The sequence below is a fragment of the Zingiber officinale genome, chromosome 5A (genome assembly GCF_018446385.1).
Source record: "Zingiber officinale cultivar Zhangliang chromosome 5A, Zo_v1.1, whole genome shotgun sequence".
Lineage (NCBI taxonomy): Eukaryota > Viridiplantae > Streptophyta > Magnoliopsida > Zingiberales > Zingiberaceae > Zingiber > Zingiber officinale.
In genome coordinates this window covers 114,238,555-114,258,118 of record NC_055994.1, presented here as the reverse complement: position 1 = coordinate 114,258,118, position 19,564 = coordinate 114,238,555, and positions in this window count along the sequence as shown.

Sequence of the window (19,564 nt, the reverse complement as noted above, 5' to 3'; positions counted from 1 at the left end):
AATGTATATAATATAATGTACTTTTGACCCTAGCTACTCTATAATCGCTTCATTTGAAGAAATTTCGTTTAAAACTACTATAACTTGAAGTAATTTTAGACAAAATTGGTCGAGTTTAATCAAAACTATTATAAACCTTAGATTCTAACCTTTTGATTTTTTTACTGTTCAATTTATATAAAAGTTTAAAGAAAAATATGTAATCAAGATATTGTTTTAGGAAGCAAGCCTAGTTGACCTAATTAACCAAATTATTTTAGCTTCTCAAGCTTCGATTTTGATAACTATCTACCAATCCTTTTAAAGATATCAAATTTGTGTTGCCAAAGAAATTAATGCTCTAAGAATTTCAAAATTGATGCCTAGTTCACCTATTATGGCTTTACTCTATTGTTAAATATTCCATGCTCCCATTAAATTCTTGTCCATTATCCTTTCATTATCTACAAAGCATACGCTAATTTGCAAATAAATTTGCATCGAATAAATTATAAATTTTTAATATTTTTTTGTACCAAGTTAGAGTTGCATATGTGTAGTAAGGCTAGGAATTTAGCGCGGTTCATTGTTTCGCAATTTGTTCAACACGGTTTTATGGTTTCCTTGCTTTATAAATTAATTGTGCACCGTATTTGTAGGATTGTGTGGATTGATATAGGGGGATGAATATCGATGACATTGTTTTCTCTTTTTTAATGTATTCTTTCTATAAGATGTTGGAAAATTAGTTTTGGTGACCAATAAGGATAAGAAGACTATTTCACGAGTAAATTATCATAAATTAATTTTTCGAGTGAATGAGAAATTAATGAAGGATTGGTCTGATATGATGGACTTAAGTTTGACTCACACACGAGTTGGATTTATGAATGAATGCTAACTCGAGTATGTGGAATAATTGAGAGGTACGAAATTATAATTAATTTCATTGATTAATTAAAAATTAATCATTGTGATATTTATTAATTGATTAATTAATATTTATAATAGATTAAATAAATATTTAATTATATTAATCAATTAAATTAATTAATTATAATGAAAAGGTTTTAGTGAAAAAGTTTAAGGGAAAAGACACATCCCATATCCTTTCACTTCTTTGAAGAAACCTTTCACCTCTTGAGAGTAACCCTTTATCCTTATAAAACAAACCTCATTCTTTCCACTCAACACACTCATTTTTCAAGTTGTGAATTCTCTCTCCTCTCTTAAGAGGTTTAAAGCTTTGAAAGTTCAACAAGGCTCGAAATTTGGAGTTCTCCTATTTCGAGACGCAATAAATGGTAAGCACCTAGGCGGGGTAATATCGTCTTAAGGAAAAAAGGCCTAGCCTTCACCTCGCGACCTTAGTACTATTATCCTTAGAGGAAAGTTTACCCAAAGGGGTTATTTCGATATCTGAAGGGATAACTCGACGGCCAACGAGATTAGGTCGGTAACGGCAATATCAAGAAGAGTATGTCTCTTACCCGAAGGGGTACTTCAATAACTAAAAGGGGATGTCGAGAGTATAAATGGGATAAGCTCTACATTGTCATACCGAGCTCCATCTATTAGAGTCATTAACTCATCGTCGAGATGACATCGAGCCCAACTGATAGATCGAAACCAAATAGATCCTTTAATCACATATAAAAATTTCCAACAATCTTAAGATGTTATTGGCGGTTATGGTGACTGTGGGTCCTACTTATACTAGAGAGAAATTAGAGAAATTCTCCGTAATTGTCTTCAAACGATGACAGTAAATGACACCATATTATTTAAAGAAAAGTGTATCTTTTAAGGTTACTGTCAAAAGATGTCCTAGTACATCTAAAAGTGAACCTCAAGCGATGGGAGCGTTACTCACAAAGAAGAATAGAATTTTCCTATATGAGAATCATACCTTAAAAGGAAGGACAACAAAATTATACCATGGGTATAATGTAACAATGTTGGTTAAGACTTTGTGGGGGTCATTTGAATAAAATCACAAGGTTGAGTGTAGTGAGTTTAAACTATCCAAAAAGAGCGCTAATGAAAGTCTTTAGATAAAAGATCAAGCCTATTTAGAAAAAAACTAGACTTGAGTCTAACTCAATAAAACCTAAGTGGAGGTCAAAATAGATGAGTTAGAAGGATTGCATCACATTATCGCAAGTGACTAAGAAATTTAGTCAAGTGCCTCATGAAGAAAAATGCAATCATGGTTAACACTCCAATCAAAATACTACAGCTATGGCTCGATAAGATTAGAACATAGCCAAGGGATGTATAACTCTTGAGTCGAGTATCTTTCGAAGAGGAATACAATCCTGGTCAACACTCTAATCAGACAACTGCAACTTTGACTTGATGAGATTTTATGATCAATGGATGTATACTTCTTGAGTCGAGTATCTTTCGAAGAGTAATAAAATCCTAGTTAGTGTTCTAATCAGACGACCGCAACTTTGACTTGATGAGATTAAAAGACCAAGGGATGTATATTTCTTGAGTTGAGTATGTCTTGAAGAGTAATACAATCTTGGTTAACACTCCAATCAGACGACCGCAGCTTTGGCTCGATAAGATTAGAAGACCAAGAGATGTATACTTCTTGAGCCGAGAATCTTTCGAAGAGTAATACAATCCTGGTTATCACTCCAATCAGACGACCATAGTTTGGGTCGATTAGATTGGAAGACCAAGGAATGTATACTTCTTGAGTCAGTATATCTCAAAGAGTAATATAATCCTGGTCAACACTCTAATCAGACGATCGCAACTTTGGCTCGATGAAATTGGAAGACCAAGGGATGTATACTTCTTGAGTCAAGTATCTCTGTAAGAGTAATGCAATCCTGATCAACACTCCAATTTAACGATCAGAGCTCTAGCTCAATGAAATTGGAAGACTAAGTGATGCATACTTTCTAAATTGAGCACTTTTTTGACAACAAGTGTACTTGTGATCATCATCCTGATTAGACAACCACAATTTTAACTCTGTGAAATAAGAAGATTGGAGTTATGGAGACTTGCTTTTAAGTAAGATTGAGACCCCTGAAGTGTTTTATAAAATACTAGAAATGTGGTTGGAAAAATCAATTAAACAAGATCATCCATGACGATTGAGGAAGAAAATGCAGGATATTGCTCAAGGAATGTTTCTCAAGGAAAAGTAACATTTAATAATTGATTATATCACATTCACCTCAATTCAACAATGGTGGCTTAAACATTGACAAGATGATAAAAGCTATGTTGATAAGTTTTGAGTTTATCCTAAAAATTTTAAGGAAAATTATCCTCTCGGTAAACCACAAGCCCCAGTTAGATAGAAATAAAAAATCTTTATAAAGCATTGAAAGATCATAAACCTTCTAATGAAGTCTATAAATGTGGGAGTTAATCAATGTGCCAATAGATATGATACATTATGGTATCTAAGAAATTATGAGAAGGAACTAATATAAAATGGTAAGTTTTGAAATGACTTAATACCATTAAAGCAGTAGATCTCTAGTGGTAAAATCTTCATTGAATATGGATAATTGTGAGGATCCGTTAGACCTAGAAAGATATCAATTATATTGACTTAAAAGTCTTCGTTAGTTTTTTTAGTTGGATCGACACTTAAGCTTTGTCTAAATGAGACACAACCTCACTACCTTCTAAAACTGAAAGGTGTCTCAAGGAGTTACCTTACTTACTTGACAAACATCCAATTTAGCCAACCTATTTAAACTTCCTCCGCTTAGTGTTTGATCGACCTGATCCTTTAAGACTTTTCTACAACACTAAATTAACACAATAGATAGAAGTGGTAATGCAAAATAGTATTAGAAGCACTATTCTTCAATTGACCAAATACGCTGGTCCGATTGACCTCGTGAGGTCGATTAGACCAACGTATCTGGTTTATCTTGTTTGGAGTTCACTTCTCTAAAACCTCTCACTACCTAAGGTTATTTATGGATGGATATTCTATTTTTTTTATAACAAAGTAGTTGTCAAGAAAAATAGGGAGATTATCTGTTCTGGTACGTTGGTTGACAATTTGTACACTCTTAATCCAATAACTCCTATGATGCAACAAATATAAATTAATAACACATCTTCTAATTCTAATAAGAGAAAACAGTCTTCGAAAATGAACCAAACATATCTTTGGCATCTAAGGCTAAGTCATATTAACTTGAGTAGGATTCAAAAGTTAATAGCTGATGGACCTTTGGGTTTATTGGTGGTGGAAAACTTTCCAACCTGCGAATCTTGCTTGGAAGGAAAAATGACTAAGAGACATTTTAAGGCACAGGGGTATAGAGCCAAAGAATTGTTGGAATTGGTTCATTCTGATTTGTGTGGACCTATGACTATCCAGGCGAGATGTGGTTTCGAATATTTTGTCTCTTTTATAGACGACTATTCGATATATGGGTACATTTACTTGATGCGTCGCAAGTCTGAGTACTTTGATAAGTTCAAAGAATACAAGCTAATGTGGAAAAACGTCATGGTAAAAGTATCAAGACACTACTGTTGGATTTTTCGGGCCGCGAAAATCGCTTTTCCGCGTAGCGAAAACCCCGAAACTCCCTAGCCAACGGATCCGTGCAAAGAAATTTTTTTTCGAAAAACTATGAGTACGAGTTTACCTAGATCTACACTTAGAGCTACAAGGGAAAAAGGTTATACCTTTGAAGCGAAACCCTTCGCAATCCCGCAAGTCCAAGGTACGCCGGATCTCAAGATTGTCAACGTAGACAATCCTCTAGAAGTATCCACACAAACAAGATGTGTTCTCTAACATACAAGGATGGAGAAGAGAACACCACAAGTGTGCTAGCACTTCTTGATGCTCTCGGATAGGATTGGAAGATGAAGAAAGGAAAAGAAGAGAACACACTCCTCTAAAAACTCTATGTGACTTTCACTAACCTTTCTTCTTGGATTAGATTCACTCTCCTTTCTTCTCCCTTGCTTGAAACCCACGACCAAGAGAAGAGAAGGAGCAAGAAGAGAGCTTAGGAGGAGGAAGATGACTTGAATGAGAGTTACTCACCAAAAGAAAAACCTCTCTTTTTTCCATCAAGTGGTGTAACCCCCTTCACATTAATCACAATTAATGTGGAGACCATTAAAGAGAATAGTAATAACCTCCATGAGGTGGCACATGTGATGATGTGGCACATCATCATTAGTTCTCCTAATGCCAAGTCACAAATGATGTGGCATAAAGTCAAGTCAAACTTGACTCTTCCTCTTCCTCTCAAGTCAAGTCAAACTTGACTTAATCTATCTCATGGTTAATCTAATCCAACCATTTAATTCAAGCCAATTTAATATAATGAATCTAATTCATTTAATTAAATTGATTCAATGAGTCATAATCTAAATTAGACTCATTGAACACATGAATCAACTTGAGTCCAACTCAATTAGCCCAATTAGGATTACTCTTAGTCTAATTTGATTCATCACATGAATCTAATCCTCTTGGTTCATCATATGAACCTAATCTCCATCCACTTGTTCTTTGGTTGTGACCCAATAGGTTCTTGTAACGTTGGCAATGCCCCTAAACCCATTTAGGACCATAAGTAATGAGCGATATCTAGCAATATATCATTATTACCCAAGTTACAAGAATGTTGAGATCCAACATCACCTTGTGACTACTAATTGTAACTCCTCACAATATATGACATGTGTCCTTCTATCCTAGACATCTAGATTGATCAATGTGAGGCATAGACCGTGTCATCCTTTGACCAATCTAAATCTTGAACTCCAAGTAGACTCACTAAATCGAATAAGCTCAATATCTCATATTGACTCATTTGGGCATGGCCATGCACTTCGTGGTCTCACTCTATCAAGAATATCGATGTCACTCCCGTCAAATAGGAGGGATAGATCCCATCTACATCACTCACATCCCTCTGCATAATTCGTTACATACCCAGTAATCGCCTTTATAGTCCACCCAGTTACAGGTGACGTTTGACGAAACCAAAGTACATAACTCCTTATGTAGGGATGCATGGTGACTTCAGGTCCAAGGACTAGTAGTCATACTAATAGCCACATGAGAAAGTATATGATACTCATATAACGATCCATGATACTTTCTCATGGTGGGTCATTCAGTATACATTCTCCAATGCATACCCATGTGTCAACTTGATATCTCTATATCCATGACTTGTGAGATCAAGTCATCGAGTTGACCTACATGCTAGTCTTATTGCATTAACATTGTCCCTGAATGTTAATACTCGACTAGGAATGATTTAGAGTAGTGTTCCCTATATCATCTCACTAGCGGTTCAGCTAACCGATTGATATAGGTAAGAACTTTCTACTCAAGGACGTTATTATACTTAGTTTATTTGGCACCAATACAAGTAAGTATAATAACCAAAAACTAAATGCCTTTATTTATATAGAATATGATAACAAGCCCATAATACAATCATCAAATGATTGGCTCTAGGGCTCTAGCTAACAATCTCCCACTAGCACTAGTGCCAATCAGTGTAGGCTCTAAGTCCCAATGACCTAGTGTGACCATCATGCTTCCTCTGTGCCAAAGCCTTGGTCAAGGGATCTGCGATGTTAGCCTCTGTAGGTACTCTGCATATCTTCACATCTCCTCTCTCAATAATCTTACGAATGAGATGGAAGCGCCGTAGTATGTGTTTGGTTCGCTAGTGTGAGCGAGGTTCCTTCGCCTGTGCTATAACTCCATTGTTGTCACAATAGAGCTCAATAGGGTCAGCAATGCTAGGAACCACCCCAAGTTTAGTAACGAACTTGCGAATCCAAACTGCCTCCTTTGCTGCCTCTGATGCAGCAATATACTCGGCCTCTGTCATAGAATCAGCTACTGTGTCCTGCTTCGAACTCTTCCAGCTTACAGCACCACCATTTATGCAAAACACAAACCCTGACTGCGATCGATAATCATCCTGGTCGGTCTAGAAGCTAGCATCACTGTAACCCTTTACAGCTAGCTCATCATCGCCTCCATATATCAAGAAATATTCTTTAGTCCTTCTTAAGTACTTAAGAATATTCTTGACCGCTATCCAGTGACTTTCACCTAGATCTGACTAGTATCTGCTCGTCATGCTCAAAGCATACGAGACATCAGGTCGAGTACATAGCATGGCGTACATGATAGATCCTATGGCTGAAGCATAAGGGATCTGATCCATGCGGTCTCTCTCCTCTCTAGAAGAGGGGCCCTGAGTCTTCGAAAGACTCACACCATGTGACATCGGCAGAAATCCCTTCTTGGAGTTCTGCATGGCAAACCGAAGGAGTATCTTGTCAATATATGTACTCTGACTTAGGCCAAGCAATTTCTTAGATCTATCTCTATAGATCTGTATCCCTAGAATCCGGGATGCCTCACCTAAGTCCTTCATTGAGAAACAAGTCCCTAGCCAAGTCTTGACAGACTATAGCAAAGGGATGTCTTTCCCAATGAGCAGTATGTCATCCACATACAATATGAGGAAGACAACTATGTCCCCTACAACCTTCTTGTAGACACAAGGTTCATCTTCATTCTTGATGAAACCAAACTGTTTGATTGCATCATCAAATCGAAGATTCCAGCTCCGAGAAGCTTGCTTTAGTCCATAAATGGACCTATGCAGCTTGCATACTCTGCTAGTATGCTGTGGATCTACAAAACCCTCAGGTTGTGTCATGTACATATCCTCGAGTAGGTTTCCATTCAGAAACGCGGTTTTGACATCCATCTGCCAGATCTCGTAATCGTGGTAAGCTTGCTTTAGTCCATAAATGGACCTATACAGCTTGCATACTCTGCTAGTATGCTGTGGATCTACAAAACCCTCAGGTTGTGTCATGTACACATCCTCGAGTAGGTTTCCATTCAGAAACGCGGTTTTGACATCCATCTGCCAGATCTGACTACAATAGCAAGCATGATCCGAATGGACTTAAACATCGCTACTGGAGAAAATGTTTCATCATAGTCAATACCATGAATCTACTTGAAACCTTTAGCTACCAAGCGACCCTTATAGATAAGTCCATCCATGTCAGTCTTTCTCTTAAAGACCCACTTACACCCAATGGGTTTTACCCCTTCAGGTGGATCAACCAAAGTCCATACTTGGTTGGTGTACATGGATTCCATCTCGGATCTCATGGCCTCTAGCCATTTCTTAGAATCTGGTCTCATCACAGCTTCCTGATAAGTGGTAGGCTCATCCTCTATGAGCACAACGTCATCATGGTCAGACAAGAGAAATGAGTATCTCTCAGGCTGACGACATACCCTATCAGACCTGCGAAGAGGTATATCTACTTGAACTGGTTGTTGTTCCTCAACTCTTTGTGGAATAACATCATCCACAATACTTTGTGGTTCCAGTTCAACTTCCACCGAGGCTTCAGTGCTATTATTTGTATCTTGAACTTCTTCAAGATCGAACGTGCTCCCACTAGTCTTTCTAGAAACAAAGTCCCTTTCTAGAAAGACCCCAGTCTTTGCCACAACTACCTTGTGCTGACTGGGAATGTAGAAGTAATATCCCTTAGTTTCCTTGGGATATCTAATAAAGTAGCACTTGTCGGATTTAGGTCCTAACTTGTCCGAGACTTGACGTCTAACGTAAGCCTCACAACCCCAAATCCTCATGAAAGACACCTGTGCATCTCTTCTAGTCCATATCCTATATGGTGTCTTTATCACGACCTTGGATGGAACTCGGTTGAGTATAAAAGCTGTCGTGTCTAGAGCATAGCCCCAGAGGTATGTCGGAAGATCTGTGTGACTCATCATAGATCATACCATATCTAATAGGGTATGATTCCTCTTTTTGGATACATCATTCCACTGTGGTGTTCCAGGAGGAGTGAGTTGGGATAGAATCCCACACTCAGCTAGGTAGTCACGAAACTCATGGCTGAGGTATTCTCCACCTCGATCTGATCGAAGTATCTTAATACTCTTGCCAAGCTGGTTCTGTACTTCATTCTTGAATTCTTTGAACTTTTCAAAGGATTCTGACTTATGTATCATCAAGTACACATAACCATATCTACTGAAGTCATCAGTAAATGTGATGAAGTACCTATAACCTCCTCTAGCAGCGACATTGAAAGGGTCACATACATCACTATGTATGAGTCCTAACAAATCAGTCACTCTCTCGCTGTGCCCACTAAAGGGAGTCTTGGTCATCTTGCCTTGTAGGCATGACTCGCATATCTCATATGATTCAAAATCAAATAAGTCCAACAAACCATCCTTATGGAGCTGGGATAAGCGCTTGTCATTTATATGACCTAAGCGACAGTGCCAGAGGTAGGTTTGGTTCATGTCATTTGACTTGAATCTCTTGGTATTTATGTTATAGATAGGGATCTCAAGGTCTAGAATATATAGTCCGTTCATCAGAGGTGCACTACAATAAAACATATCGTTTAAATAGATGGAACAACATTTGTTCTTTATTGTAAACGAAAATCCTTTCTTGTCCAAACAAGAAACTAAAATTATGTTCTTAGTCAAGGCAGACACATAACAACAATCATCTAATTCTAGTACAAGTCCAGAGGGTAGAGATAGATAGTAAGTTCCTACAGCAATAGCAGCAACTCGTGCTCCATTGCCTACTCGTAGGTCTACCTCACCCTTCGTCAATGCCCTGCTATTTCTCAGCGCTTGTACATTAGTACAAATGTGCGAAGCACATCCGATATCTAATACCCACGATGAAGAAATAGAGAGGTTGACTTCTATAACATGTATACCTGAAGTAGAAATCTTATTTCTCTTCTTCTTAAGATCTTCCAGGTATTCTTTGGAGTTCCTCTTCCAATGCCTTGCTTGTCCTTGATATAGGTGACAAAGATATTCGACCATATCGTAAGCGCCCATCAACTCATGTTGCTTCTGAAGCTCAGAGTTCATGGTCGCGAGCATAAGAAAGGGCACATCTAATGTATCATCTTGATGCTTCTTGTAAGCATCTCGGTCTACTCGCGTGGCAGTGGCAGGAGGAGCCTCCGGAATGAGCTGCTCCAGAACGTACAGTTTACGTTCTTGGGTGAGAACTATTCTCAGGTTCCTGTACCAGTCCAGGAAATTTGCTCCGTTGAGCTTGTCCTTCTTAAGGACAGAACGCAGAGAGAAGTTGTTCGTGTTTGACGTCATGGAAATTCTACAACAGAAATAAATGCAGAAATAAATATCATATTCTTTTAAATCATTTAATTAGGTCTTTAACTAAATGATGCTCCCACTGAATTCTATAATTCATGTGGGACAAGATCCATATCATACTAACCCTTGAGTTAGCTTTGGCTAATACGCCCAAGACTTAGTATGATCGGTAGGTAACTAATTACCAATTACATATCTATGCAACTCTTATTTATAGGATCAAAATCCGCATTTATATTAAAACTCGAGTTAGCTTTGGCTAATACGTCCAAGAGTTAATATAAACGTGATTTTGACCTATCTACCAACCATTGGATAATGCATATAGTTAAACTCGATCCAATTGAGTTAACTAGTTACTCAATCTAATTGAGTTGTACTCACCCATGCGTTGATAGGCGGGACCAAGATTGTCCCTCCGTACCCTACCAAGATAGTATGTGTTGCTCTGCTTTGGCAGATTCAACAACAACATGCGATCGAGGTAGTGGTAGGTATCACGGCATGGTAGGCATTACGAGTTATCGTGATTTAGATCTAATCTAAACGATGATGCGTATCATATACTCGATAGATCTAATCTAATCGAAGGGTGCATCATGTGCACGACTTAGATCTAATCTAATCGTTAGGCACTAATTAATTACTTAATTAACTAGCATGCATCACATACACACAAAAGCAATTAATTAAATAATTTTGTGATTATGTCATGGCCCTACTACGATCTTCTCAAGCCAATGAGAAGATCGGATGGTCAACCTAAGGTCAACAGCTTCTCAAGCGCCTTCCTTTTGACTACCTTGTGTTGCTCGCGCCTTCCTCGTAACTCCGTCTTGAGTGGACCTTCCACCGCTTCAAAATTTACATTACATTTTGAAACTCGAGTTACATTCGAGTCTAAATCTAATTTACAACCAAAATATAAATAGGGAGGCACGACGCGCAGGTCGTGTATCAAATACAGTACACACAAACACATGACGGCACGCAGGCCGTATTATAAATTACAACACAAATCCAATCATATTGGGTCTTTTTGGGCCATGACTATCAAAAAAATAATATATAATTCTAAATTATATATTTTCATAATTTTCTGTAATTTTTTATAATTTTTACAATTTTTATGAGTAAATTTTTCCCGGCGGTCTGATTAGCGATTTCGGGCACAATTGTAGAGCAAATCCCCTTGCGGGGTTAGGGGCAGTACCCCTACCCGCGATCTAACCATTGCGAGTTGCTCCTAAGAGATCCTACAGCGCCTTAGCCCGCTGTCCCAAAAAGTTTTGGGTCGAAACATTGCCGTAACGGAAAAATCTTCTCGGTAGTCGAAGCCTGCAAGTGTCTAAACACTTGTGCTTCGCTTCTGCGAGAAAAATACCCTTTAAAACTATAAAAATCATGAAATTACAGAAATTCATAGAATGTTTATTTTTCAAAAAAACCAAAAAAAAAATCGTACACGCTTTCGCACGTGGCTCTAATACCACTGTTGGGTTTTTCGGGCCGCGAAAACCGCTTTTCCGCATCGCGGAAACCCCGAAACTCCCTAGCCAACGGATCCGTGCAAAGAAAATTTTTTTCAAAAAACTACGAGTACGAGTTTACCTAGATCTACAAGGGAAAAAAGTTATACCTTTGAAGCGAAGCCCTTCGCAATCCCACAAGTCTAAGGTACGCCGGATCTCAAGATTGTCAACGTAGACAATCCTCTAGAAGTATTCACACGAACAAGATGTGTTCTCTAACACACAAGGATGGAGAAAAGAACACCACAAGTGTGCTAGCACTTCTTGATGCTCTCGGATAGGATTGGAAGATGAAGAAAGGAAAAGAAGAGAACACACTCCTCTAAAAACTCTATGTGACTTTCACTAACCTTTCTTCTTGGATTAGATTCACTCTCCTTTCTTCTCCCTTGCTTGAAACCCATGACCAAGAGAAGAGAAGGAGCAAGAAGAGAGCTTAGGAGGAGGAAGATGACTTGAATGAGAGTTACTCACCAAAAGAAAAACCTCTCTTTTTTCCATCAAGTGGTGTAACCCCCTTCACATTAATCACAATTAATGTGGAGACCATTAAAGAGAATAGTTGTAACCTCCATGAGGTGGCACATGTGATGATGTGGCACATCATCATTAGTTCTCCTAATGCCAAGTCACAAATGATGTGGCATAAAGTCAAGTCAAACTTGACTCTTCCTCTTCCTCTCAAGTCAAGTCAAACTTGACTTAATCTATCTCATGGTTAATCTAATCCAACCATTTAATTCAAGCCAATTTAATATAATGAATCTAATTCATTTAATTAAATTGATTCAATGAGTCATAATCTAAATTAGACTCATTGAACACATGAATCAACTTGAGTCCAACTCAATTAGCACAATTGGGATTACTCTTAATCTAATTTGATTCATCACATGAATCTAATCCTCTTGGTTCATCATATGAACCTAATCTCCATCCACTTGTTCTTTGGTTGTGACCCAATAGGTTCTTGTAACGTTGGCAATGCCCCTAAACCCATTTAGGACCATAAGTAATGAGCGATATCTAGCAATACATCATTATTACCCAAGTTACAAGAATGTTGAGATCCAACATCACCTTGTGACTACTAATTGTAACTCCTCACAATATATGACAAGTGTCCTTCTATCCTAGACATCTAGATTGATCAATGTGAGGCATAGACCGTGTCATCCTTTGACCAATCTAAATCTTGAACTCCAAGTAGACTCACTAAATCGAATAAGCTCAATATCTCATATTGACTCATTTGGACATGATCATGCACTTCGTGGTCTCACTCTATCAAGAATATCGATGTCACTCCCGTCATATAGGAGGGATAGATCCCATCTACATCACTCACATTCCTCTGCATAATTCGTTACATACCCAGTAATCGCCTTTATAGTCCACCCAGTTACAGGTGACGTTTGACGAAACCAAAGTACATAACTCCTTATGTAGGGATCCATGGTGACTTCAGGTCCAAGGACTAGTAGTCATACTAATAGCCACATGAGAAAGTATATGACACTCATATAACGATCCATGATACTTTCTCATGGCGGGTCATTCAGTATACATTCTCCAATGCATTCCCATGTGTCAACTTGATATCTCTATATCCATGACTTGTGAGATCAAGTCATCGAGTTGACCTACATGTTAGTCTTATTGCATTAACATTGTCCCTGAATGTTAATACTCGACTAGGAATGATTTAGAGTGGTGTTCCCTATATCATCTCACTATCAGTTCAGCTAACCGATTGATATAGGTAAGAACTTTCTACTCAAGGACGTTATTATACTTAATTTATTTGGCACCAATACAAGTAAGTATAATAACCAAAAACCAAATGCCTTTATTTATATAGAATATGATACAACAAGTCCATAATACAATCATCAAATAATTGGCTCTAGGGCTCTAGCTAACAACTACAATCTGATCGTAGTGGAGAGTACCTCTTAGGAGAGTTTAGGAATTACTTATCAGAGGTCATGATTCAATCCCAATTATCTGCACCTGGTACACCCCCAACAGAATGGTGTGGCGGAACAAAGGAATAGGACTCTTATAAAAATAGTTAGATCAATGATAAGTTATTCATAATTACCAAATTCATTTTGGGGATATGCTCTGGAAACGACGGCGTACATTCTGAACTCAGTATACCTTCTAAGTCAGTACCCTCTACTCCCACAGAATTATGGAATGGGCGTAAGTCTAGTCTAAGACACATTCAGATTTGGGGTAGTCCAACACATGTGCTGAAGGGTGATGCTGATAAGTTAGAATCACGTACAGAAGTTTGCTTGTTTGTGGGTTATCCTAAAGGAATGAAAGATGGTTTATTTTATAGTCCCAAAGATCAGAAGGTCATTGTTAGCACCGATACCTAATTTTTAGAAGAGGATTATGTAATGAACCACAAGCCCATGAGTAAAATTGTTCTTGAGGAAATAAGAGAGGACGCGTCTAATTTAGTACCACCGGTACAAGATGAGATACCACAAGTAACTGCAACACGTGTCACAAATGATGCACAATTACAAGTACTGCATCGTCGTAGTGGGAGGGTTGTTCAGCAGCTTGATAGATTCATGTTTTTGGGAGAGTTTTCAGACTTGATCCCTGATGAACATGAACCTAATCCCTGGACATATGATGAAGCACTCCAAGATAAAGATGCAGCATCTTGGCAAAGTGCAATGAACTCTGAAATAGAATCTATGTATTCTAATCAAGTCTGGGAGATTGTAGAATCACCAAATGGTGTAAAAGTCATTGGATATAAATGAGTCTACAAAAGGAAAAGAGGGACAAACGAGAAGGTAGAAACTTTTAAAACAAAGCTTGTTGCGAAGGGGTATACTCAGAAAGAGGAAATCGATTATGAGGAAACCTTTTCGCCGGTAGTCATGCTCAAGTCTATCCGAATTCTTTTATCTATTGCTGCTCATATGGATTATGAGGTTTGACAAATGGATGTTAAGATAGCTTTCCTTAACGGAAGTCTTAAAGAAAATATCTATATGAAGCAACCAGAGGGATTCATTGCGAAGGGGCAAAGAGCATCTTGTATGCAAGCTCAATCGGTCCATTTATGGACTGAAGCAAACTTTGAGATCTTGGAACATCCAGTTTGATGAAGTGATCCAGTCTTATAGATTCATTTAGTGTCCGGATGAGTCTTGTGTATACAAGAAAAGTGACGCAAACGTGGTGGTATTTCTTGTACTATACGTAGATGACATTTTGCTCATTGGCAACAATGTCAAAGTGTTGTCAGACGTAAGGGTATGATTGTCCAAGCAGTTTGATATGAAGGACTTGGGAGAATGTGGACATATTCTTGGGATCAAAGTAATAAAGGATCGTAAGAAAAGGATGTTATGCTTATCCCAAGCTTCATACATCGATACAATCCTAGCTCGTTTTAGCATGCAAAACTCTAAGAAAGGTTTTCTACCTTTTCAGTATGGAGTAGCTTTATATAAAGAGATGTGTCCTAAAATATCAAAGGAGATAGAGGAGATTAAGGTAGTTCCTTATGCTTCGGTTGTAGGAAGCCTAATGTATGCGATGCCATGTACGAGACCGGATATCTGTTTTACCGTGGGCATGGTTAGAAGATATCAAAGTAACCCAGGGCTGGGATATTGGACTACCATAAAGTATATATTAAAGTACCTGAGAAGGACTAGAGATTATATGCTAGTTTACCAAGCAAATGATTTGCTCCTTATGGGTTAGACAGATTCGGACTTCCAATCAGATAGGGATAATAGTAAGTCAACCTTAGGGTATGTGTTTACTTTGGGAGGTGGAGCCATAACATGGAGGAGTGTTAAGCAGAAATGTGTTTAGGACTCCACCATGGAAGCTGAGTATGTGGCAGCCTCTGAAGCAACCAAAGAAGATATATGGCTCAGAAACTTCTTGATGGACTTAGATGTGATTCTTGATTTACCCAAAATTATCACAATTTATTGTGATAATAGTGGTGCAGTAGCAAACTCGAAGGAACCATGAGCTCATAAGGCAAGTAAACACATTGAGCGCAAGTACCACCTAATACGAGACATCGTAAAGCGAGGAGAAGTTGTTGTCGCCATGATTGCATCAGCAGATAACCTGGCAGATCCTTTTATTAAGACCCTTCCGGTGAGAGCTTTTGATGGGTATGTTGAGGGAATTGGAATCAGATGTATGGCAGCATAGTCTTTTAGTATAAGTGGGAGATTGTTGGGATGTATACTATAAATCTAGGTTTTTGTGTGAACATCTGTTTTTGAGATATTTTGAAATGAGAATCACTTTGGTCAAACGTTTGCATTTTATATTTATATATATGTTGTTGTCCATTTAATTTATATTGTAGATAACATGATGTGTGATGTCACACAGAAGGTCACGTTATCGGTTCCTTATAAATTATAAATAGTAGCTCACAACCAAGATGGATAGGGGCAAACCATTGGAACGGTTGTAGTATAATTTGGTATTAATTTGTCTTGACTATAAAATTATACTACTACAGTATGTGTGTATTGAGCAGGATCATTTGAGGTTGTTCGATTTATACTGACTATATAAAAGAATAGAACCTCTATTATTATGGATGTACGCACTCTTAATCCCGATATAATAACAAACACATATACTTAGTATTTATTTCTTTAACTTATCAATGGGTGAGATTTATTCGTTAAATCAATAGGCCCGATAAGTTGGGAGATAGTACCATTTATATGGCGTGTTATCGATTTAAAAGGAAACTGTGGCCTATTTATTTAGGTTGATGATGTTCCCTTGAGGAACTCATAAGAATTGTCATGTAAACCCTGCAGGAGGACTTAGTCCGACATGATAATTAAGTTGAGTGGTACTACTCTTTGAGTCAGATATTAATTAAGTGAGTTGTTAGTAACTCAATTAATTAACGGACATATGATATCTTAAACACAGGGAGATTAACACACTCATGATAAGTAGGAGCCCATATTATAATATAGGATTGGTGCAGTAGTTCAATAATGACCCTTTAGTGGTATGTGTTATTATTGATGAACTTGAGTTGGGTGTTCGGGTCGAACACAGGAAGCTCAAGTCCATCAGGAGACCAAAACTAATTCCTCCTCTCGGTGCATGTTGTAGCCTCTATATATAAAGCCTCTCATCCACCTTTCCATAATCAGGTTTGGTTTAACTTAACTTGGTTTGGTTTAACTTAACTTGGTTTGGTCTAACTTAACTTGGTTTGATTTAACTTAACTTGGTTTGTTTTAACATAGTTTGTTTAGATTTTTTCTAAACAAAATTTTGTTAATTTTTCTTTCCTTGTAACCGACGACAAGTCTATAAAAAGGAGTAGGATGTGACCCCTAAAACCTAACTTTCTTGTTGGAGTAATCCCAATAGTCCGTAGGACCATGTGTTTTGGTGTTTGGGCAAAGGGTTTAAGTTAGGTTCACCCTTATTATTTGATATGTTTATGTGAGTGTGCAGGTATGTAGGATACATATGTGACTCAGGTTGATGGTTTCAGGTTCGGTGAAGGATGGAGCATCCGAGGGACCGTGGACAAGACAGCGAGGAAAGGACCAAGGGAAGCGACTTCGAGGCATACGCGAAGGATGACATTGGAGGCGAGCCGCAGGCTTGAATGCATCCGAGGGACGAGAGCCAAAGGAAGTAGGCTTGAAGGCAAGAGGTCAAGGCTGCAAAGAAGCATCAAGTGAGTCATAAGGCTTGAATGCATCCGAGGGACGAGAGCCAAAGGAAGTAGGCTTGAAGGCAAGAGGTCAAGGCTGCAAAGAAGCATCAAGTGAGTTATAAGGGTGATGGTACGAGTGTATGAGAGATTGTACTCAGAGTAAAATCCTAGTTTTAGGGTTTTACTGTAGCAGTACTGTAGCACTACTGTAGCAGTTGACTGCATGTTTTAGCAGTCCACTGGTGTAGTCGACTGGGAGCGAACAGAATGCTTCTGTTAATTCGATTAGTGTGAAGCAGTCGACTGCTAGTTTTAGTAGTCGACTGGTATCGAGCCATTGGGATGTAACGGTTGAATTTTCATAGAGGGTAGTCGACTGCATGTTTTAGCAGTCGACTGGTAGGCGAGGTTTTTAACCCGCCGACTATATAATCAAAGCTTGGGAGCTTGGTTATAGCTGACGAAATTAGTGGTGGTAAACTCTAATTAGTAGTCTACTTGTTCTCAAGTGTTTGTGAGTGTTGTGGTGAGGTTTCTCCACCTACAAGGAGTTACTTGAGATAACAGGAGTTTGTCGGGGGCTAATCCACCGACGGATCGAGATCGTCCACCTTAAGGACACGCCGTGGAGTAGGAGCCCTAATATCCGAACCACGTTAAACGAACGTGTTAGCGGTTTACATTTCCTTTCTTAGTTTTAGTCTTTAGCTTGTTTGTTTTTTGTATTTTCGCTGCGCAAGCTAACAAGTGTAGGAAGCAAAGATTTGGGGGTGCCGTCTATCCAACCCCCCTTATAGCCGGCCACCGATCCCCTATATTTCTATTATTCCATAACTCCCTTCTCTCCTTGTGGTTGCCGCCCCCTCTCCTCCTCTTAGGGGCGGCCGCATAACCCCCTCTCCGCCTTGTGGTCGGCGCCCTTTCCCTCTCCTAGCTTAGGGTCGGCGCCCCTTTCCCCCTCCTCCTCCTTGCTTAGGGCCGGCGCCCTTATCCCCTCCTCCTCCTTGGTGGCCGGCGCCACTTCTTCATCTTGGTGGCCAGCGGCTTGAAAAAAGGGAAGAAGAGGAAGAAAAGGAAGAAGAGAAAGAAGAGGAAGAAGATTAGAAGGTGTTCAATCCTAGAGACTCCTTTTGTGGCCGGCGTTTTGGAAGAGAAGAAAAGAAGGGTGGTGTTGTCTTGGTAGATCATCACCCACTCGATGTCCAAGAAGAGGAGAGGAATACGACAGAAGATCAAGAGGTCTTTAGCTACGAAGAAATGTACAACTAGTTCTTTAATTCCGCTGCGTAATTGGTTTTGTTTTCTTCGTGTCGATTTTGGATATCGATTTTGAATACCAACACAAGAGGCCAGCGATCTTGTACTTCAATCAAGGTGTGCTTTAATCATTCAAGAACTTGCTTGATTGATCAAACACATGTCTGATCAAACGTGCAGGTTGCTAAGAATAGTTTTATACTTATATAATTTTGTACGAAAAATTTAAATATGATGGAATTGCAGCACCCTTCAGATCCACCATTGTATGAGACGGAGGAGGGATTCATATTCTGGAGTCTAGAAATGGAGAACTTCATCCCAATTGGAAGCTTTGAAAGATGAGTCACCTTGAAGGTAAATTTAAAGTACCAATAGATGAGCAAGGAATGCCTATATAAAAAAACGTGGACAGGGGACTATATCAGAAAATTGGATACGGACACCAAGGTAATATATTTGTTATTAAATGTATATGATCTCTGGATGTAGCTGATCGAGCTCTATGAGGATCCCCTCGAGCTAGAAGATTAGGTTAGAGAAGAACGAGTTGAGCCAGAGTCCAAGTCATCAGAAATTGAGGTGGAGAATCCTAACGAGATCATCCTAACGAGGTCAAGCATAGATATCAATCAGACTAAATCAGAGCAAGCAGACCGGGCTTAAGGCATAGGCCTTAGGATCCTAATAAAATTAGGATCTATTAATTTTACAAAATCTCCAATTGGCAAAACTGAATTTAGCAGAGTAAATGAATCAAGCTGTTCATGAACTATTCGAAACTCGATTCGATAAAAGCTCATTTGAGTTCGTTTAATAAGGCTCGTTAAGATAATAAATCAAGCTCAACCTTCATAATGCTCGACTCCTTAGCTTGTGAATATGTTCGTT